The following is a 23,859-nucleotide window of genomic DNA, read 5'->3' as shown; positions in this document are numbered from 1 at the left end:
AGTAAAATTCAAGACCTGGATCTCAATACCCCCTTGTGCAATTGGATCCTGGATTCCTCATGAGCAGACCCCAGTCAGTTCGGGTTGACAAAAACATCCCATAGAACCATAGAACCATAGAAACCACAGCACAGAAACAGGCCTTTTGGCCCTTCTTGGCTGTGCCGAACCATTTTCTCCCTAGTCCCACTGACCTGCACACGGACCATATCCCTCCATACACCTCCCATCCATGTATCTGTCCAATTTATTCTTAAATGTTAAAAAAGAACCCGCATTTACCACCTCGTCTGGCAGCTCATTCCATACTCCCACCACACTCTCTGTGTGAAGAAGCCTCCCCTAATGTTCCCTTTAAACCTTGAGATTTGTTTGCTTACAGGCAGTCACAAAGCAAGGAATCCAAAAGAACCCAATTTAAAATGAAGACCAACCCACAATGCACATAGAGGAGGAAAGGAAGTAAACAAATCACTTAAGCAATAGAAGCGAGCAACAACAATAGCATTCCGAACCAAATTAAGTCCAGATGCCCCTTCCTCTACTGTCTCCATCAGCACAGGTTTACCACAGGGCTGTGTGTTTAGTCCCCTGCTCTACTCGCTTTACACCTATGACAGTGTGGCTAATTACAGCTCCAACACCTTATTCAAGTTTGCTGATGACACCACTGCTGTGGGCCATCTCAAAAGTGGTGATGAGTCAGTAAACAGAAGAGAAATTGAAAATCTGGCTGAGTAGCATTATAACAATCTCTAACTCAACATCAACAAGACCAAGGAACTGATTGTGGACTTCAGGAGAGGGAAACTAGAGGACCATGAGCCAGTCCACATCGAAGGATCAGAGGTGGAAAGAGTCAGTAACTTTAAATTCCTTGATGTCACTATCTCAGAGGACCTGTCCTGGGCCGATCATATAAATGTAATTGCAAAGGAGTCATGACAGCACCTTTACTTCCTGAGGAGCCTGTGGAGATTCAGCATGACATCAAAAACTTTAACAAACTTCCATGGATGCATAGTGGAAAGTGTATTGACTGCCTATATCACAGCTTGGTAATGAACACCAATGCCATTGAACTGAAAATCTTATAAAACGTGGTGGATTCAGCCTAGTACATCATGGGAAAAGCCTCCCAACCATTAAGCACATTTACATGAAATGTTGTCACAGGAAAGCAGCATTCATCATCAAAGATCGTCACCAGGCCATGCTCTTTTCCCACTACTGCCACCAGGCAGAAGGTACAAGAGTCTTAGTGCTTGCACCACTAGGTTCAAAAACAGTCACTACCCCTCAATCATCAGGCTCTTGAACAATAGTCATAGTCATGGTCATACTTTATTGATCCTGAGGGAAATTGGTCTTCGTTACAGTTGCACCATAAATAATTAAATAGTAATATGTAAATTATGCCAGGAAATAAGTCCAGGACCAGCCTATTGGCTCAGGGTGTCTGACCCTCCAAGGGAGGAGTTGTAAAGTTTGATGACCACAGGCAGGAATGACTTCCTATGACGCTCTGTGCTGCATCTCGGTGGAATGAGTCTCTGGCTGAATGTACTCCTGTGCCCACCCAGTACATTATGTAGTGGATGGGAGACATTGACCAAGATGGCATGCAACTTGGACAGCATTTTTCAGACACCACCATCAGAGAGTCCATTTCCATCCCCACAACATCACTGGCCTTACGAATGAGTTTGTTGATTCTGTTGGTGACTGCTACCCTCAGCCTGCTGCCCCAGCACACAAGAGCAAACATGATAGCACTGGCCACCACAGACTCGTAGAACATCCTCAGCATCGTCCGACAGATGTTAAAGGACCTCAGTCTCCTCAGGAAATAGAGACGGCTCTGACCCTTCTTGTAGACAGCCTCAGTGTTCTTTGACCGGTCCAGTTTATTGTCAATTCGTATCCCCAGGTATCTGTAATCCTCCACCATGTCCACACTGACCACCTGGATGAAAACAGGGGTCACCGGTGTCTTAGCCCTCTTCAGGTCCACCACCAGCTCCTGAGTCTTTTTCACATTAAGCTGCAGATAATTCTGTTCACACCATGTGACAAAGTTTCCTACCGTAGCCCTGTACTCAGCCTCATCGCCCTTGCTGATGCATCCAACTATGGCAGAGTCATCGGAAAACTTCTGAAGATGACAAGACTCTGTGCAGTAGTTGAAGTCCGATGTGTAAATGGTGAAGAGATAGGGAGACAAGACAGTCCCCTGTGGAGCCCCAGTGCTGCTGATCACTCTGTCGGACACATAGTGTTGCGAGCACACGTACTGTGGTCTGCCAGTCAGGTAATCAAGAATCCATGACACCAGGAAAGCATCCACCTGCATTGCTGTCAGCTTCGGTGTTGAACGCACTGGAGAAGTCAAAAAATATGACCCTCACAGTGCTCGCTGGCTTGTCCAGGTGGTTGTAGACATGGTTCAGCAGGTAGACGATGGCATCCTCAACTCCTAGTCAGGGCTGGTACGCGAACTGGAGGGGATCTAAGTGTGGCCTAACCATAGGCCGGAGCAGCTCCAGAACAAGTCTCTCCAGGGTCTTCATGATGTGAGAGGTCAATGCCACCGGTCTGTAGTCATTGAGGCCGCTGGGGCGCGGCGTCTTCGGCACAGGGATGAGGCAGGACGTCTTCCACAGCACAGGAACCCTCTGGAGACTCAGGCTCAGGCTGAAGACATGGCGAAGTACTCCACATAGCTGAGGGGCACAGGCTTTGAGGACCCTGGTACTGACACTATCCGGGCCTGCAGCCTTGCTTGGGTTGAGACGTTTCAGCTGTCTTCTCACCTGTTCAGCTGTGAAGCCCACCGTGGTGGTTTCGTGTGGAGAAGGGGTATAGTCATGAGAGCAGGGTGGGGGACTGTGAGGAGGGGTAGGAGGGGAGAGTGGAATACGTGTTGGTTGGGGGCCAACAATAAATGACTCATGTGGGGGATGGGCAGGGGCCACAATGTTAAAAGACGATAACTACATTAATCTATTGAGATGTTCCCATAGCCAATGATCTCACTTTAAGGGCTCTTTATCTTGTTATTCATGCTCTCATTAAGATACTGTACTATTTATTTATATTAGCAATTGCACAATTTGTTGTCTCCTAAGCTCTACTTGACCTTTCATTGATCCTATTATAGTAACTATTCTATAGCTTTGGTGAGTATGCCCGCAGGAAAACGAATCCCAGGGTTGTATGTGGTGATATACATGTATTCTGATAATAAAATTTACTTTGTACTTTGAAACCCACACAGTCAGGGGAGAATGTACAAACTCCTTACAGGTAGCAGTCGAAATCGAAAAAGTCACACAGGTACTGTAAAGCATGGGGCAAACCACTACGCTACTGTGCTGCCCATGTCGCTTCCGTGGATTGTTGAAAGTACACTGAAGTTTAAGAAGGTTTGCCGTGTCACTGAACACTCTAATAAACTTCTACCAAAGTACTGGTGAAAATATCTTGAATGGTTGCACCATGGCAATTCAAATACACGGGAACATAAGAAGCTGCAAGGAATAGAAGTGTTAGCCAAACCATCACTGGCACATTCCTCCCCAACATCAGCAGTAGCTATATGAAATGGTGGCTCAAGAAGGTAGCATCTATCATCTAAGATTCCTACCATCTGGACTATAACATCTTGCAGCAACCATTGGGCAGTAGGTAAAGAATCTCCAAGTGCCATGTGACCAGCTTCAAAACAACCACTTCCTTTCTTTTGGCTCTTGAATAAGTTAGGTCTTGAGCCACAACTCAGTATACTAACATTATGATCACATCGTGTTAGAAGAGGCTTTGTTGTTTGTGTTCTAATTATATTTTATTTGTTTTTTTATTGTACTTAAGCTCATATGACAATAAACCACTTGACTAGACTTGGCCTGACTTGGAAATATGTAAATTGTTCCAAGAGTATTAAATGATAGAACCTGGGTAGAGTTGATGGGAATGTGGGCTTTATAGGATTAGTGTAAATGGGTGCTTAATGGACTTGTGGACAAAAAAAACTGTTTCTGTGCTGTAGGATTTCATAAGAAATAAAACCTAACTCTATCTTATAGAATTCTTTGAAAACAATGAACTATTTTAATCAGATTTTGTTCATCATGCAATTATTTTCTTCAAAATAACATTCTATAATGCCACACTGTTCTGCAACATTATTAGCTCTAACAGTTTACATTGGAACATCACACTCTGTATGAATCTGATTATAAGGATTTAGAAAACTATCGTATCCAAGGGAGTGAAAATAATAGTTTTCTTCACAGTAATATTACAAATGTAAAAAATTATAAGGCTCTTTAAAATAAACTATAGTATAAGTTGAGAAAGAGCATAATTTCTATTCTGATGAGAGATACGCAATTTGTCAGCCAGTAAAATATGGCCAAATTTCCAAGCATGTATTCATAATAAAAGGCCTCTCTAACCTGTCATAAAAAGCAGAACCCTTAGACAACAGCTCATGATTTCCTATTCATTGACATTCTAATACGCAATCCATGGAGTGGTAAAAATCAGCAAAGCGTACTTGTGTTATCTGATTTGAAACCCAGTAGTTCTTCTAACTCCACTGGCCTTCCTTGCCAAACAATATGATTCATTTCGGCAATTCAACTCAGAATACAAACTAATGAACAGTATCTCCCAGTGATTGATATCTTGTCAGAAGGACTTCCGGTAAGAAAGACACCTGCTACCTCTAATGGTTCACGATGGTTTAAAATCAATTTTGATCAACACTTTTGATTTATTCTGCAGGGTATTTTTCAAATCTTTTTCTTTGAATGGGTTTGGACATCAAAAGGAATGAGACAACAGTTAATCTGACCAATGCTTCAGCTTCCTATTTTGTATGTCACTAAACTGAATGCAACTAAAAGAACTCAGTAAGATTCCTGTTTCATAGAGAACCATTCTGTTTCAGAATCTTCCCTTGGATAAACAGTGGCAAACAGTCAGGTCAAAAATAATATCTGTAAAGTTCACTTTCTGAAACTGTTTTCTGATTAGTAATTTTATTGTTAAATTGGAACAATTTGAAAGTTATGATGTCTAAAAACATATGGATTTTATCTATTGGCTCAGCAAATACCTGAAATAAGTGCCAGTGTAGCCTGTTTGCAGCCACTGAGGACAGAGGTGTTGGGGTCAGCGTGCTGCACTGCACTGGAGAGCTGGGGCAGTCTGGCACTAAGTCCAAGCTGGAGTCGGTGCTGCCCCCCAATGTTCACTCAGCAGAAGACAAGCCATGTTCTGTTTGACTGCAGACTGCTGCAACATTCATAGATTCAGGGTGTTGGACTATATATTCTTGTGTCTATGTATCTTACTGATATCTGATATGCGCTTGCTACCTTATACGTGCTATATGTGCCTTGCGCTGCGTGTGACTGTTGGTACTGTGTTTTGCACCTTGGCTTTGTTTCATTTGGCTGTATTCATGGGCATTCGTGTATGGTTGAATGACAATTAAACTTAAACTTGAATTTGAAGTGGTTTGGCATACAGTTCAATAGTTCCATTTAATATCTGAGAAGGTGTACAATATACAATCTGAAATTCTTACTCTCTGCAGACATCATCAAAGCAGAAAAAAACCCCAAAGAATGAATAACAGAAAAAAGACATAAGAATCACCACCCCCTCCCACACACAAGAAGCATCAAGCAGCATTAACCCTACTCCCTCCCCTCCTCCCAGTTATTCAAGCATAAAGCATCAACATTACCACCACCAAGCATGCCAGCAACAGCAAAGCCCCCAAAGAGAGACCATGGTCTGCAGTACATCAAAAACTAACAGTTCACTCCAACATTTTCGACATCCCTCAGGGAGAGATAGATATTGCTCCTTCCACAGTGACAGGGCAGATTAACAGTCGCTACTTCAATGTTACAGTCAGTCTGAAGTTTAGGTTTTTCCTTTGAGTTCTCCAACTCGAGAATCGGCAAACTGATTACCGAATGCAGAGCCCTCAGACAGCCACACTTGCTGTCTTCAATGTTCCAGCTCCCACTACGCTTTAGTACGTAACACCGGTGAGAATTCATGTCCACAGAGCCGCGCAGGCCCCAAACCTGCACAAGCCAAAACGTGGCTGATTGGCAAGCTCCAAGATTATAATAGGTTGTCATGATAAATGAGTTACTGTATATCATGTTACCACAACACCACAAAACATAGGAGCAGAATTAGGCCATTTGGCCCATCAAGTCTTCTCCACCATTTCATCATAGCTGATTTACTATCCCTCCCAACACCATTCTCCTGCCTTTCGCCCATAATCTTTGATGCTCTTAATAATCAAGAACGTATCAACCTCCACTTTAAATGTACCCAATGACTTGGCCTCCACAGCTAAGTAAAATAGGAAATACGATTTCCACAGATTCACTACCCTCTATCTGAAGAAATTCTTCCTGATCTCTGTTCTAAAGAGATGCCCTTCTATCCTGAGGGTATGCAATCTGATCCTAGACTCTCCCACTGTTGAAAAACTGCTCTCTAATTCTACTTTATCAGGCCTTTTAATGTTTGGTAGGTTTTAATGAGATCCCTCTCATTGTTCTAAACTCCAGGGTGCACAGGACAGAGCCGTCAAGTTCTCCTCATACATTAACCCTTACATTCTTGAATCATTCTCGTAAGCCTCCTCTAGATTCTCCAATGCCAGCACATCCTTTCTTAGAAAACTGCTATGTTTTCCTCAAGACATAAAAAGTTAATTCAATTGTTTGACCTTGGAAGCTGGTGCATACAAATTAAATAAATGAAGAGGATTGGGATGTAATATGTACTGGCCAGGAGAAGTGATATGCCTTTTCTTGTAGGTGTGTGAGTGAAGCGCTTGCTCCTACACTCAGTGGCCGCTTTATCAGGTACAGGAATGTATGTAATAAAGTGGCCACAGGAGTGGAATCTGGTGCAGTCTCTTGCTGCTGCTGTTGCCCATCCACTTCAAGGTTCAATGTGTTGTGCATTCAGAGATGCTCTTCTGCACACCCCTGTTGTGATTATTTGAGTTACTGTTGCCTTCCTATCAGCTTGAATCAGTCTGGCTATTATCCTCTGATCTATTTCATTAACAAGGCATTTTCACCCACAGAACTACTACTCGCTAGGTTTTTTTTGTTCCTTGCACCATTCTTTTTAAACAATACACTGCTGTGCACAAAAATCCCAGGAGATTAATTCTGAAATATTCAAACCACCCCATCTGGCATCAAAATCATTCCTTGGTCAAAGTCACCTAGATGATATTTCTTCCCCATTCTACTGTTTGTTCTGACACTGAACCTCTTGACCAGGTCTTCATGCAATGAGCTGCTGCCGCATGATTTGCTGGTTAGATATTTGCATTAACAAGCAAGTGCAGAGGTGTACCTAATAAAGTGGCCACTGAGTGTTTACTACCGCTATCAATTTTGATTGACAGTTCTGCAGTTAAATGCTGATTAATTCTATGGATAAATACCGACTACTTTCCTTCATCCTTTATTTCATGAGTTTCCACTGCACTTAGAATAGAAATACTGTAGGGAAGCAGCACAAAAGTTTGAATAGCTGCAAGCAATTTATATGATTTTATTTATCTCATAACATTCAAAATTTGGCTTTAGAATATCTAGGAAATTTATACTTCATGCTCTAATACAGTAATTTGTTCTTCCTTTTTCATAATCATGATTTTTTATAATCACTGTATTAAATGTTCACATCTACTTATATGGAGGTATTTGGAGTGGGTAATACATTGCTTTTATACAAAGTTTGTAATTTCTGTTCGTGGTCTAACACAGAAAATTTCACAGTTAGCTATGTACTTATGCTACCCAGATAGGAAGGCCAGCCTTCAGTTGTTCGGACACTGACTTTCCGATGAGTCCAAGTAAAAAGTGTTACACAGAGTAAGTCAGCAGACTTACCCATCCAAAATTAAGGCACGATTCATTAAAATAAAGGAGTAATAATGATATTCATGATTATAATAGTTGAGTTTTCTTGAGAAGAAAGTAAGGCATGAAAATGCCCAACGCAGGCCTCTCATGGTCTGAGTCGACGTTCCCTCCCCTCCTATCTTGAAAAGCTTACATCACAGTTTGGGCAGCACATCTAAAGGACACTGAATAAGAGAAATTAGAAAACCAGGCATGATATTTGTAATTTAAAGAGTTTTGCTTCAACAAGAGTTGTTGCTATAGAGATTTTAATGAACTACGGTCGAGGTAGGGCAAAATCTATGGGAAACCTGATTCCCGTTAATATCCTGCTTTTGTTCAACTGCTATGAAACCAATATAATTGAACCTCTCTGGCCTATAGAATTCAAGATTCAAGATTCAATGTTTGATTTCATTTCATAAAGGAGAACAAGATAATTGTTACTCTGGATCTGGTGCAGCACAACAAAAAACAAAAGATAAAAATACAATAATAATAATAAACACAATAAATATAAATGTGTAAGATAGCTTACAAACAGATTGTATGTCTATAAGTGCACAGAAATGTACATAAGGTGTTTGCCAAGAGATGATAAAATAGTGGTGGTTGGGGTGTGGAGAGGTGTGATAGTGTGTGGAGGCATTGATCAACTTTACTGTCTGAGGATAGCAACTGCTTTTGAATCTGGTGGTCCTGGCAAGGATGTTATGTAGCTGCCTTCCGATGGGAGTGGGTCAAGCAGTCCATGAGCAGGGTAGGTTGGATCCTTCATGATGTTATTGGCCCCTTTCCCCTTACCTTGCTGTATATACTATATGGCCGTGATGGTGGGGAAGCTGGCATGCTGGTGATGCATTGGGCATATTAGACTACCCATTGTAGAGCCTTCCAATCCACCACAGTGCAGTTCCTGTAACTTGCAGTAATGCATCTTGTTAGGATGCACTGTACTGTACATCTGTAGAATAACATGACTGTAGATGTCCACAGTCCAGCTCTCTTCAGCCTTCTCAGAAAGTAGAGGCATTGGTGAGCTTTTCTGATTGTGGTTCATGTGTTCTGGGACCATGAGAAGTTGTGTGAGATGCGCATTCCCTGGAGTTTGAAACTGCTTGCAGTTTCCACTGCTGTGCTGCCAAACTGAAGAGAGGTGTGAGCACTGTGCGTTCTCCTGAAGTCGATAACCATCTCCTTGGTCTTGTAAGGGACTTGTCAATCTGTCATAGAAGTTCAGCTGTTCCTTACAAAGCTTAATGGTTTTGCAAGTGAGGGCAACCTTTTCATGCAGGGGATACATGGAACGAACTGGCAGAGCAAATCATTGAATCAGGTACAATAATTTGATTTAGGAAACACCTGGATATGGGCGGAATGCAGGAAGTTGGGACTAGCTGGGTGGCCACTGTGGTCAGCATGGACTCCTTGGGCCCAGAGGCTTGTATCCATGCTGTATTGCTCCTGCTCTCTATGACTCTAACTGCCTTCACAGCTGGAAATCTCTTTGGCATGATTTTATTAAATTCTACATTATGTTGCATTTATTGTCTTCCAAAGGGTATATTATTAAATAGATCATCATTCAACAGAAATGTTCAAGGGTATAGGTATAAATAATGACCATACTGAGGTGAAAAATCCGACAGTTTCTTTACTTTGGCATAAGCACTGTGGAATTCCTGAAATTGGGTCAAGCATTAGACCACGTGTGTGGTTTCCTGTACCATCACAGTGAGATCCAATGCAAACTTCAGTTACAATTTGTTGCTCATGTTGTGACCAAGCCCAATGCAACCTTCTGGACTCAGTACTGAAATGTACAGCTTCAGGTAATTTCTCAGATGTATCAGGACCTGCCCATCCTGACCTGGTGGGTTTGTCCTCCTGCCCTGCATTTTTCAACTCTCACATTCTCTTGTCTAGGATCTTTTGTCTACGTTCTTAAAACTCAAAACAAGTGGTCAAGGTAGAACTGACAGTGCCTTAGGAAGACCAGTTTGAAGACGCGTCCAAGCATAAGAAAACCAAACACCAGGAGCTATTCAGAGACAAGGTTGGCGGGCATGATGCAAGCCTATGGAGATGAGCTGTAGGGATTTTGCTGAGTGCTCACTCTGCAGAACCTACTCTTTCTTTAGCATGATAGGGGATGCAAAGAAGAGAGCCATCAAAATCATCACAGAATCTGCTGAGCGAGCCTCAGATGGCTACGGGTATAGGGATGTAACCCATGGGTCAATGCTGCCAGGACACAAGCTGGAGCCTTATCAGCTCTGGCTGGGTCGCCTGGGCCTGGGTGTCTGATGTTGAAAGACCCAAATCACTTGAAGACTACAGGTTACATTACTGATGATGTTTTCCAGCACAGCCTTGGACGTGTCTCAGCATCAATCATCAACTACTCCTATTCATTCATTAACTAGATAACCTGTTTAAAAGCTTATCCCTATGCCACCCTTTTTTCATCCCATCAGAGGCTCACACTCACATTCCCATACAGATTAATAAAATTTTTTTATCTACTTTTCAGTTCTGACAAAGGGTTTACAATACTGAAATGTTAACTCTCTCTCCTCACAGATGTGTCCATAGCTGCAATTTTCAGTGTTTTTTTAGATTTAGATTTAGTTTTTTTAGATTTCAGTACTCTGTTTTCACCTTCTAGATTAAACAGAAGGTCTAATTGCTAGTTCTCACTATTCTTCTTGATATTGATGATAAAAAAGAACTAATCAAAACATTAAGTTTTTCTGTCAATATTCTGGAATGCCCTGCTTAAGATTTTTACTGCTATACCATAGGTATTTCATTTTAGCAGTTCTATAAGAGCAGTCTGGTCTGCTTTTAGCATGTTTAGCTTTGAGTTAAAGATTAGGGGCTATGTTGTTCAATTTAGGAATATTGTGTCAGCCAATCAGGGTGGTGGAACTGGGAAATGCTTCTAGAGAACACTGGGCAGAGAGATTTTTGTGATGGACTCTGGTGCGAATCAAGGTCATTTTGGCGGAAGCTGGGACAAAACAGGAGGGAAGGTGGCTGAGGGTGACGTCCCTATTGCACAAGGTGCTTTGTGCAGATGAATGCCTTCAAGGAGGAAGGACCAATACTTCTGTGGAGGAGCCTGTTTATTTGAGATGGATTTCAAGCGACATTCGGAAGGTGGTGTGTGCTTTCATGCAGACTGTGGGTCCAGCACATGAGTTAAAGACAATTCAAGATGAGCTCTAACTTGTGTGCACATTTGGACTGGGTTAACTGTCATTGGCCCTTTTTGTTTATTTTTCTTTTCCTTTACCTGCTAACTGTTTGATAAAGCTAAGAATTGTAAATTTTAAGAATTGTAAGTATTCATTCAGATTAGGGTGCGGGTAGTCAAAACACCCCAAGCTCTCCTGATCTGGCTGGACCCAGTCATATCGACCCTAGACGTATGGAGTTCGAGAAAGGTGCTTTCTTCCCCGCTGAGACTATTGGCTTGTTAGCTAGGGGCTAACCAGCCGGATTTCTAAAGCTGTCCGGTATAAAGGAGTTTCAATTCTTTTAGAGATCTGAGCACACCGCTTTATTTGGTATTGTTGGAGGAAAGGATATTATTTCGGAGTCATCTGACTTGCATATTTTGGGCTTTTATTTCTCTTCTGGCCAGAAGGATGCTCTTGCTTAAATGGAAAGATGCAGCCCGTCCTTTCCACGCCCAATGGTTACGTGATGTGATGTCGTGTTTAAATTTAGAGAAGATTCAATGCTCAATCTCTGAATCCAGTCAAGACTTTCAAACATTGTGGGGACCTTTTCCGAATTATTTTCGAAACTTTTGATTTGTTGTTAAAGCACAGATGATGACTAATTTTTATTTTCTTTTTTCGTTTACTAATCTGCTTCGGTCTTGGTAGTAGGTTAGATTTTTTTATATAATAAAATCACTATATTTCAATGTTACAAATGAATTAACCTGTATTAATATAGGGTAAGGAGTCTTTATATGCGATTCAATATAATGTATTGATATATATTTTTTTCCTGTACTCTGTATTCTTATATGAAAATTAATAATAGTATTGGAAAAGGAAAGAAAGAGATCTAAGCACTACTGGAAATTTCTATTATTACTGAATCAACAATTATGTTGTTATAATTCATCATTTTAAAAATAAATAAAGTAACTACCATTCTACTTTCCTGTTGTGGAAGAATCATAAATAGTTAGGAAACCTCTCTAAAAGTGTCATTTTGCTTTATGAAACATTATTGACAAAATGACAAGTGACCTGTTGGTTTGTGGCTATTCTCAAAATACACCAAATGTGTCTGAAAAAGTCACAGAACTGAAGTATATTTACAGTTTCAGAGCTGGTCTTACTAGCTGCTTAATTAAGACTCAAGCCAGCTCCAATTTGAAGTAAAGCAGACAAGGCAACCTTGTAACTTCACATTACCTCCTGGTATCTTGAATTCAAGAAATCTTCATCTTATTTCATTTTGTTGCCTCTTTTCACTCCTGTTTCAGAAGCTATTGAAGCTGAAAGGTGTGTGGTCTGAGAGGCTAAACTGAATTTGCATTTACCAGTCAATCTGAAGGTGTTTCCTGGAGCTGAGGGGAGCAGGTGGCTCTTACCCCAGCTGAAAATGAGCTGCTGAGCTAGTTATAATAGGAACCTGAGCAATTAATTTTAATTCATGGACCACCACTCTGCTCTAATCTGCCAAACCACACATGGGTCATTGAAAAGATAGCTTCCTGCAGACTAAGCATCCTTTGTTAGACATTCCACTGAGACTATTGCTCCATTTACACTCCACAAGAAGTATTAAAAATTATATAAACAGGAGCATGGAGAAACCTTAGTTTGCTTTTACAGATTGCAGCAGAATAAATGGGTGATTGCAGACACACAGAGACCTCAATCAATTGATTTACTGCATTGTACAATTGAGCCTTTGCTTGTTGTTGCTGATATTTGTGAAAACTAAGACTTCTGGACCTTCCTCATGGTGTCTTGGCATGAATCAGAACCAGTTTGTCCGTTTAATATCAGTGATATATACTCAGTGGCCATTTTATTAGTTATCTATGGTACCTAATAAAGAGGCTATTGTGTGTATGCTTAAGGTCTTCTTCTGCTGCTGTAGCCCATCCACTTTAAGGTTTGAAATGTTTCACGTTCAGAGATGCTGTTCTGCACACCATTATGGTAATGCATGATAACTTGAGTTACTGTCACCTTCCATTCACCTTAATACAGTCCGGCCTTTCTACCGTATCTCTCTGATTAACACCTTCAGGGCTGCCACTCGTGGGGTGCTTTTTGTTTCTCAAACCATTCTCTGTAAACTCTAGAGACTGTTGTGTGTGAAAATCCCAGGAGATCAGCAGTTTCTGAGATAACAACAATCATTCCATGGTCAAAGTCATTTGGATCATGTTTCAAAGTATTCAAAGTACATTTATTATCAAAGAAAGTTTAAATTATATAACCTTGAGATTTGTTTGCTTACAGGCAGTCACAAAGCAAGGAATCCAAAAGAATCCAATTTAAAATGAAGACTAACCCACAATGCACATAGAGAAGGAAAGGAAGTAAACAAATCACATAAACAATAGAAGCGAGCAACAACAATAGCATTCCGAACCAAACTGAATCCTTAAATCCAGATGCCCCTTCTAATGTTTAACCTGAACAACAACAAAACCTCATGAGCATGTCCGTAGCATTGAGCTGCTGCCACATGATTGGTTGATTAGACACTTGGGTTAACGAGCAGGTGTACAGGTGAACCTAACAAAGTAGCCACTGTGTCTGTTGTGAAATGTGTTATCTGTGGCAGCAATACATAAAAATTCCTGTAAGTTATTCTTAACTTAAAATAATAAATACTGCAAAAAAGCAGGTGGTAAAATAGTGAGGAGGTGTTTATGGTTTCATGGACCATTTAGAAATCTGACGGCAGAAGGGAAGAAGCTGATCCTATAACACTGCGTGTTGGTCTTCGGGTCCTGAACCTCCTCCCAGTGATTACTAAAGAGGAAGTCTCAGACCAGAGTTTTGATCAAAAGTACAATAGTGGGAGGCTGTTGTGCAGATCTAATGACAAGTACATTTGCAGTATTTGCAGGAGCTAATTAATTATACTTTTCTGTTGCCTTCCAGATGTATAATATTTAAGACATTTCTACACTTTTATTTAATGGCTTGGTGATGGATCTTTGGAAGAAATTTCCTCCAGTTTTGCTCATAGATTATTTATAAGGCCATTGAGCTATGGTAGGGCAATCAGTTATGTTTTCCTCCCTTTCTGGGCTAGTTCCAGATGAGATATTTTCTAGGTAAAGAATATCACTGGGTAAGTCTGCTGTTGATGAAACTTGCCCAAGTGGATAAGCAGAACTTCTGGGAAAGACTCCAGGGTGGGAGTGACAGGTGAAATGGAACTTTACCCATGCATCTGGAACATTTTCCCACTGCTCACCAAAGCTGTCACTGTGCATGGCCCTACCCTTGTGATTTGGAGCAAGTCCCCATCCTGTGGCCAGCAATATTTTTTTTTAAATCAAAGTTGAGAGAGGAAGGGAAAGAGGACAGCAGATGGGAAGTGGCTAAAGACGGGATACATCACAGTTGGAATGAGAATAGGGGATCAATCAGGCAACGGGATAGGAAAGAACAAAGTAAGGGCAAATAAAGCACAAGCAGGCATTAACACAAGAGAACATAAGAGATTCTGCAGATGCTAGAAATCCTAAGCAACACACACAAAATGCTGGTGGAACTCAGCAAATAAGGTAGATTCTAGGGAGGGGAATAAACAGTTGACAATTTTGGGCCGAGATCCTTCAGCAACACTGGCTAGTGAAACTGGTCCTTACCCTCAACAACTTCTCTTTCAGCTCCTCTCATTTTCTCAAAACTAAAAGTGTAGCCATGGTCACTTGCATGGGCCCTAACTTTGCCTCTTTTTTTTGTTGGCCACATGGAACCGTTCATGTTCCAAGCTTACTTTGCTCTTGTTTTGCTACTCTTTTTTTTTAACCTCATCCTGATGAAGTATCTGGGTGCCAATCAGATAGGCCTGTCTGCCATAATGGTGTTGAGCTTCTTGAAAGCTCATCCAACAATAGATGCTACGATGAAGTCATTTCTTTCCTCCAAGTTGGTTCACTTGCTTTCTGCTGAAAACCTAATCTGACTGCGCTGTTCTTCAAGAATTGGCCAGCCCTGAGCATAATGGTGCTAGCAAGCCATGTTTGGTCTTCTGCCCAGAATATATTCAGCACCCTTGGTACTTTCAGGTGCTTTTCAACATGGTGGGGCTCTGATTCAACAGTCACAGGTGGTTCATGCCATAGAACTTTCTGAGGTCTGGAGTCAGAAATGGGTCTCTATTGACTTTTGATTCCTGCCTGTAGAGAATTCTACCATTATCTCTGGTGGATCCGCCTGGCCTGTGAGGTAGGTTTGAACCGAGGGTCTGCGATGCACAAGTCTGAGAAATTAAATAAGCCCCCCCTCCCCTGAATGTCATCTGTTCTTCAAGCAGACCTTCCACAATGTGGAGTTAACAGCCCCTCTATGCATTTTCATGTCTCTGTCAACTGAACAAAGTAACCTCAGTCTAGAGTTTTCCAGTCACATGATATTTGGGTTAACCACATTATTATTGGAGTTTCTGGGAGTACTTTGTTTTGTACAACTTTACTGTTTTGACTGTGTGTGCCAAAATGTGGGGACTCATTCAAACATAGCCCCTCTGAACAGGATTAATCAAATCAGCTTGCAATTCCTCTTTTGTGCTATTTATTCATTTAATGTAACTTTATGTCTTTCACTGTTTCACTGCCATAAAACAACAAACTTGCTGTCTTATGTCAGTGATAAACCAGATTCTGATTCTGATTCTGATTCAGTTACAAGTGAAGCAATACTGGTAATGTAAAGGTAGCTGCTTACGCAGCAAATCACTGTAGAATTTGAAATTGTTGAATATGGAATAACAGATTTATGCACTGAAAACTGCAAGAAAGATGTCGAAAGTGAAAGAATGGATGTTTACCAAATCACTTCTGCTCCCCATCAGTGAGAGCATAAGGCTATAAGACCATAAGACATACAGTAGGAGCAGAATTAGGCTATTCAGCCCAACAAGTCTGTTCTGCCATTCCATCATGGCTGATTCCAGAACCCACTCAACCCCGTACACCTGCCTTCTCGCCATATCGTTTGATGCCCTGACCAATCAGGAAATGTCATCTTCTGCCTTAAATATACCCATGGACCTGGCCTCCATCGTAGTCTGTGGCAGGGCATTCCATAGATTTGCCACTCCCGGGCTAAAATATTCCTCCTTAACTCCATTCTAAAAGGTTGCCCCTCGATTTTGAGACTGTGCCCTCTAGTTTTGGATACCCCCACCATAGGAAACATCCTCTCCACATCTACTCTATCTAGTCCTTTCAATATTAGGCAAGTTTCAATGAGATCCCCCCTCGACATTCTTCAAATCCCAGTGAGTACAGTCCCAAAGTTGCCAAACACTCCTCATATGTTATCCCCTTCATTCCCGGAATCATCCTCGTGAACCTCCTCTGGGCATTCTCCAATGACAACACGTCTTTCTGAGATATGGGGCCCTAAACTGTTGACAATAGTACAAGTGCGGCCTGACTAATGTCTTATAAATCCTCAGTATTACCTACTTGCTTTTATATTCTGTTCCCCTTGAAATAAGTGTCAACATTGTACTTACAAACAAGAGAAAATCTGCAGATGCTGGAAATCCAAGCAACACACACAAAATGCTGGAGGAACTCAACAGACTATTCAGGTTTCAATCTGAAACATCGACTGTACTCTTTTCCATAGATTCTGTCTGGCCTGCTGAGCTGCCCCAGTATTTTGTGTGTGTTGCCAACATCACATTTGCCTTCTTTACCACAGACTCAACTGTAAATTAAATTTCTGGGAGTCATGCACGAGGATTCCCAAGTCCCTCTGTACCTCTAATGTTTGAACCTTCTCCCCATTTAGATAGTAGCCTGCACTATTGTTCCTTTAATAAAAATGCATTATCATACATTTCCCAACACTGTATTCCATCTGCCTTTTTTGCCCATTCTTCCAATCTGTCTAAATCCTTCTGCAATTGCATTGCTTTCTCAGCACTACCTACCCTTCTGCCTATCTTCATATCATCCTCAAATTTCACCACAAAGCCAGCAATTCCATTATCCAAATCATTGACAAACAATGTGAAAAGAACCAGTCCCATACTGACCCCTGAGGAACACCACTAGTCACTGGCAGCCAACCAGAAAAGGCCCCTGTTATTCCCATTCACTGCCGCCTGCCTGGAAGCCATTCCCATATCCATGCCTGTGTATTTCCTGTAATGCCGTAGGATTTTATCTTGTTAAGCAGCCTTGTTGGCACCTTATCAAATTCCTCCTGAAAATGTAAGTAAATGACAGTCACAGCCTCTTTTTTGTCCATCCTGCTTGTTACTTCCTCAAAGAACTCTAACAGATTTGTGAGGCAAGATTTCCCTTTACAGAAACTATGCTGATTTTGACTTATTTTATCATTAGTTTCCAAGTAGCCCAAAACTTTATCCTAAACAATGGACTCCAACACATTCCCAACCACTGAGGTTATCATTTCCTTTCTTTTGCATTCCTCCCTTCTTAAAGGGTGGAGTGTCATTTGCAATCTTCCAGTCCTTCGAGACCATGCCAGAATCAAGTGATTCTTGAAAGATCATGATCAATGCATCCATTATCTCTTCAGCAACCTCTCTCAGGTATCTGGGATGTAGTCCATCTGGCCCAGGTGACTTACCCACCTGAAGACTTTTGAGTTTGCTTAACACTTTTCCCTTTGTAATAGCAATGTCACTCACTCCTGCTCCCTGACACCCACAGACTTCTGGCACACTGTTAGTGTCTTCCACAGTGAAGAGTGATGCGAAGAACCCATTAAGTTCATTTGCCATTTTATTGCCCCCCATTACTACCTCACCAGCATCATTTTCCACCTCCCTTTTACTCTTCATATAACTGGAAAAACATTTAGTATCCTGCTTTATATTATTGGTTAGTTTGCCCTCATATTTCAACTTTTCCCTTCTTATAGGGTTTTTGGTGCCTTTTGTTTGGTTTTCAAGGCTTCCCAATCATCCAACTTCCCACTCACTTTTGCTACCTTACATGCCCTTTCCTTGGCTTTTATGCAATCCTTAACTTCTCTTCTCAGCCACAGTTACTTAACCCTGCCATTTGAGAACTTTTTCTTCCATGGGATATATCTATTCTTCACCTTGTAAACTATTTCCAGAAACTTCAGCCATCTCTGCTCTGCCATCATCCCCGCCAGTATCCTCCTCCATTCCACCTGGACAAGCTCCTCTCCATGCCTCTGCAATTTCCTTTATTCCATTGCAATACTCATACATGTGACTTATGCTTCTCCCGCTCAAACTGCAGTATGATTTCAATCATATTATGATCACTGCCTCCTGAGGGTTCTTTTACATTAATCTCCCTAATAAGATCTGGGTTATTACCCAGCACACAATCCAATACAGTCTTTCCCCGAGTAGGCTCAAGCACAAACTACTCTAAAAAGCCATCTCATAAGCATTCAACGAATTCCCATCATCTACTTGTAAACCTGTTGTCTCATCCTCAGCTCTAGTAAATCTGCCCACAAAAATATTAGTCACCCTCCAATTCAAGTGCAACTCATCCCTTTTGTACAGCTCACACCTGCCCCAGAAGAGGTCCAGTTATCCAGAAATCTGAATCCCTGCCCCCTTCTCCATTTCTTCAGCCACGCATTTATCTGCCATCTCACTTCTATTCCTGTCCTCACTGTTGCGTGGCACAGGCAGCAATCATGAGATTACTATCCTTGAGGTCCTGCTTTGCAGCTTCCTTCCTAACTCCTTGTATTCTCTTTTCAGGACCTCCTCCCTTTTTCTACCTTTGTCATTGGTACCTATATGTACCATGACATCTGTCTGCTCACCCTCCCTTTTCAGGATATTGCGGATGCATTCAGAGACATTGCTCACCCCGGCACCCGGGAGGCAAACCACCATCTCATGTCCACAGAATCACCTACCTATCCCCCTAACTATAAAGAACCCTATTATTCCTGCCATCTTGTTCAGCTCTCTACCCTTCTGAGCCACAGGGCCAGACTCAGTGCCAGAGGGATGGCCAATGTTGCTTCCCCCAGCAGGTCTCTGCCCCCCTAACAGTGCTCAAAATGGAGTACTTATTGTTGAGGGGGACAGCCACAGTAGCGCTCTCCAATATCATATGTACTCCCTTCCAGGGTGGAGAGGGCGGAGCTTAGTTAAGACAGCGCTAAACGACGACTCCTTTGCTTAAATCTTTGGAAACAGCTCTATTTCTATCTTTGATATCTCTTTTTTTTCCCTTTCAAGGTTCTTTTGAAGACCCCGACCTGGAGTTACACTCTGACTCGGTTCTTTGTGGGAATGGGACCTGCCCTCAGGGCTTGACAACTGGCTGTTTTTCGATATCCCAAGGACGCAGCTTGGAAAGCAAGCGTGCGTTCAGGGTTCCAGATGTTCACGGCTCTGGAGACGAGCTGATTCAAGGCTGCTGTCGCCGCCTGATGCGTCTCGGGAAAACGTGGAAGATTGGAAGCAGTGGGTAAGTTGCTGGCTGTGTGTCCAGAGACCCGGGCCTTTCTAGGGCCGACTCTCTGGGCACAGAGCTGGAAAAAGCGACACAACAGACTTTTAATACCATAAATTAGTGAGTTGTTTGTTATGTTTCCCCTCTTGCTGTGAAATGGGGACACCTCTTTTTCCCTTATTAGGGAGAAGGAGAGCCTGTGGTATGTCTAATTACTGCCTTTGGGGTACTGCAAGTCTGTGTCTTTATTGATGCTTTGCTGCACGCTTGCGTGCTCGGTGGGGGGCACTGATGCTGTTTTTGGCTGGTAGAGGAGGGGGAGGGTTGTTGTCTTGTTGCTGTTTTGTGTAGGGGGGCGCTGGGGGTGCTTTGGGCTTCTAACATTTAACTGTCATTCATTCTTTGGGGTACTCCTCTGTTTTCGTGGATGTTTGTGAAGAAAAAGGATTTCAGGAAGTATATTGTGTACATTTTTCTGGCATTAAATGTGCCTATTGACAATTATTGAAACCTTTCCTCTCCTGACAGTTTATCTGTCTCCTGTAGCCATGGGGTGACTACCTCTCTGTAGCTCCTGTCTATCACCTCTTCACTTTCCTTAACAAGCCAAAGGTCATCGAGCGGCAGCTCCAGTTCCTTAACGTGGTCTCTAAGAAGCTGCTTCTCAATGCATCTGGTGCAGATGTGGCCACTGGGGAGGCTGGTAATCTCCCGAAATTCCCACATGTGACACCCAGAACAGAACACTGGCATTGTAGGCATACCCCCTCTGCTCTCAAGAGTGAAATAAAAAAATAAGAAATGAGCTTACGTTTCCTCTGCCTGCTCTTGCCAAAGCCTTACCACTCTGACTTAGACCACTACAACAACAACCGCTCTGCTAGATGCTACCCTTCTTTTATGGAGACTGGGTATTTAAAGTTCTTCGCCAGACGTGCAGGAACACTTCAACTGCGTCTGTGCAGTACTCCAGTCAAAGCCTCTCGTTGAAAAGACTTCCTGCTTTTTAAAGTTCTTCACCAACACTTGTGTGGGAATGCTTGAAAATATCCTTAAAGCTAAACAGTCAACAAAATTATTCTTTTCTTCTGAGGCACTCAAACTTAAATCTGATCAGTCAATGGGTCAAAAGCTAGGGGATAGCAAGTTGCGTGAGACTGGTTGAAGCTCAGTGTATTTTTCCACCACAACCGAGAGTGAGTGTATGCCATTGCATAAACCAACAGGGCTATCCATAGACCCACTTAACCATTAAAGTTGGATAAGTGACTTTCGGTTGGTGGGATGGAGGTACGCCTTTACCAAAGGAGGAGCAAGGTGCTCCTTCCCGCCGGTAGCCTACAGTTCACCCTTGGGCAATGTGCAGCACCTGCTTGCTCTCCGAATCCGGTTCACATGAAGCCATGGGAGCAGGTAGTGGATGGTCATGTGAGCAGCTGGTGCATATCACAAGTCCTGGTTGTGCGACCACTGATGCTAGGCAGACAATCTCTGAAGAGCATTGATAATGGCTGGGGTCACTTGTCTTGTAAAGACACTGTCCTGAAGAAGGCAATAGCAAACTTCTGTAGAAAAAATTGCCAAAAACAATCATAGTCATGGAAAGACCATGATCACCCACATCATACAACACTGCACATAATGATGACGATGAACTAACTTTATTTCATTAGTTGCCTTCACTGCTCATTAGTCTTCTTCATTTCCTGCAAAACTCTCTATCTTATGAAAGCTTATCAGTCTGACTATGAGTACAGGAGAAATGTGCCTAAATTTGCTTCAAGGCTTCAGCAGTTTTAATCGCTGATATTCCTGGGAGTGAATAGTCTCAGTTGCTGTTACACTATGATGGTGCAAAATTTCACCAGAAACTAATTTTAAATGTAAAAGTACAATTCATAACATCCAGGCAAGTCAGGCACTAACAAAACAACCAGGGGTGCATGAAAATCTTCCAGCCAGTGTTCTTACATTCATTAATAACTGGTATTAACTCTATCAGAATTTGATTTTCATTTATGTAATGCCAACTTTCTGGCATCAAGTAGACAAGTTTCCAAAACAACCTGTCAAAAATGGCAGACCTTCATTTCAAATCTACTACAGCTTCTGAATGCAACATTTTAATGCAGTTATATAATTATCCTTCTTACCATCATTAGTCCTACAACCTTCTGTGAACTTTATACTCTGTCAGTCAGAGACCTGGAAATTTCTCTTCATAGTTTGATAAAAAGAACACTACGGTGCTGTTGAATCTGAATCTAGCCTGGAGCAGAGTGACACCTTGTTCATATCCAGATTTCTCAGCATCCATCCCAAAACTTCATCTGTGATTTTTCACAGGCGTTTTTAAGAAAGCTCCCCGAAATTATGTCAACAATATTGCAATACTCAAAAATGACTCCACAGTGAGATTTGTGAACACATTGAACATAACAACAGTTCCTGTTTATTCACAGAACAATTAACTGTAACTAACATCTTTCACTAAAACTGTGACTGCGTAGTCAGATATTGGTCTAACTTCATTTACAAGCTTGCAGAAGGCACTGCCCATGTGGTCCAAATCTCAAATTAGGATGTCAAAGTATGGAAAGGAGATAGAGAGCCCAATGACATGGTGTCATGACAACAGCCTTTTCTTCAATGTCAGCAAAACAAAAGAGCTGGCCATAAACTTCAGGAAGGGGGTGATGCATACACTGCAACTTATATCAAACACCATAGCCAGATGCATCATGGTTTGGTACAGCAATTGCACTGCCTGAGACCACAAGAAACTCCAGCGAATAGTGGACATAGATCAGCACATCAGGAAAACCAACCTCTCCTCAATGGACTCTGTCTAGACCTTTTCACTTCCTTGGAAAAGCAGCCACCATAATCAAAGAGCCCACCCACCCTGGAAATTCCCGCTTCTCCCCTCTCCTCTCAGGCAGAATATAGAACGCCAGAAAACACATACCACCAGGTTCAGGACAGCGTTTACCCTGCTGTTATAAGACTATTGAACAGTCCCCCTAGTATGAAGACTCTTCACCTGAAAATCTCCCTTTTTATTGTCCTGCACATTATTATCTGCCTGTACTGCACTTCATCTATAACTGTAACACTTTATTCTGCACTCTGTTATTGGTTGCCCTTGTGCTACTTCAATATACTGTTGTAATGAAATGATCTGTATGGGTGGCATGCAAAACAAAGTTTATCACTCTACCTCAGTACATGTGACAATAATAAATCAACTCCAATGAACAAATTCCAACTGTGCTACTTAAAACAACATTCAAGATGCTAGAGGAGCTCATCAGGTCAGTAGCATCTATGGAGGGAAATGGGTAGTTAATGTTTCAGGTAACTCCTCATGATGAATCTTGACCCTTAATGTTGACTGTCGATTTCCTCCCCTTAGATGCTGCCTGGCCAGTTGAGTTCCTGCGCCTTGTGTGATGCTCCAGATTCCCACAACTGCTGTCTCTTGTGTCTCAATTAAAGCGATTTTTTTTCTATCCTCACAAAGATCAAATATGTTTCATGTAAGTCTTGATGCTTTCAGCTGATGGAGATTAAGGTCATGATTGCACATCTTCTAGACCTTCAAGTGTATTCCAGTCTGCTACCATGACTCCACCACATTTTCTGGTGTGCTGCTGCATTAAGCAGACCAATTACTCAGAAGAAGCAACTTTCATCTACCTTTCATGTGCTCACATGCCTCATAGATAGATAACTAAAGAAATAAGGCAAAAATTGAAATTTGCAGGAGGTGCATCATTTACTCACATTTTAATTAAATTTTTGATTAAGTGAAATAAAAAAGAACTCATCTAGGAATGATGGATCAAACACCAGTAATAACATGTAAGATTTTGCCATTAGGAGAACTATATTTTAAACAGGGTCTTTTCAAAGGCAAGCTAAAGCTGTGATTACTTTTTCCTAATCTATATGTGATTTTTAAATCATTAGAGCCCAGCAATTGGATTTTTACCCTTTATTAATGCAGTAACCCAATGATGCATGTGATTCCAACACCCACTCAGTTTCCCTGCATAACAAAATTGCTCACTTTGGTCATATAGGTGTTTGAAAAAATATTAGGATGAGTTTTACCCAGCATCATGTGCTAAAATAACACCCAAAATGTTCCTGACAGGACCAGGCTTAGTTGAACATAGATTCTGACAATTGTTTGAGCAGTGATACGAGAATTATTGCAAACCATAA

This window comes from Mobula birostris, chromosome 6, assembly GCF_030028105.1.
Source record: "Mobula birostris isolate sMobBir1 chromosome 6, sMobBir1.hap1, whole genome shotgun sequence".
NCBI classification, from domain to species: Eukaryota; Metazoa; Chordata; class Chondrichthyes; order Myliobatiformes; family Myliobatidae; genus Mobula; species Mobula birostris.
The sequence above is the reverse complement of the archived record's forward strand: the minus strand, read 5'-3'. Positions refer to the sequence as shown.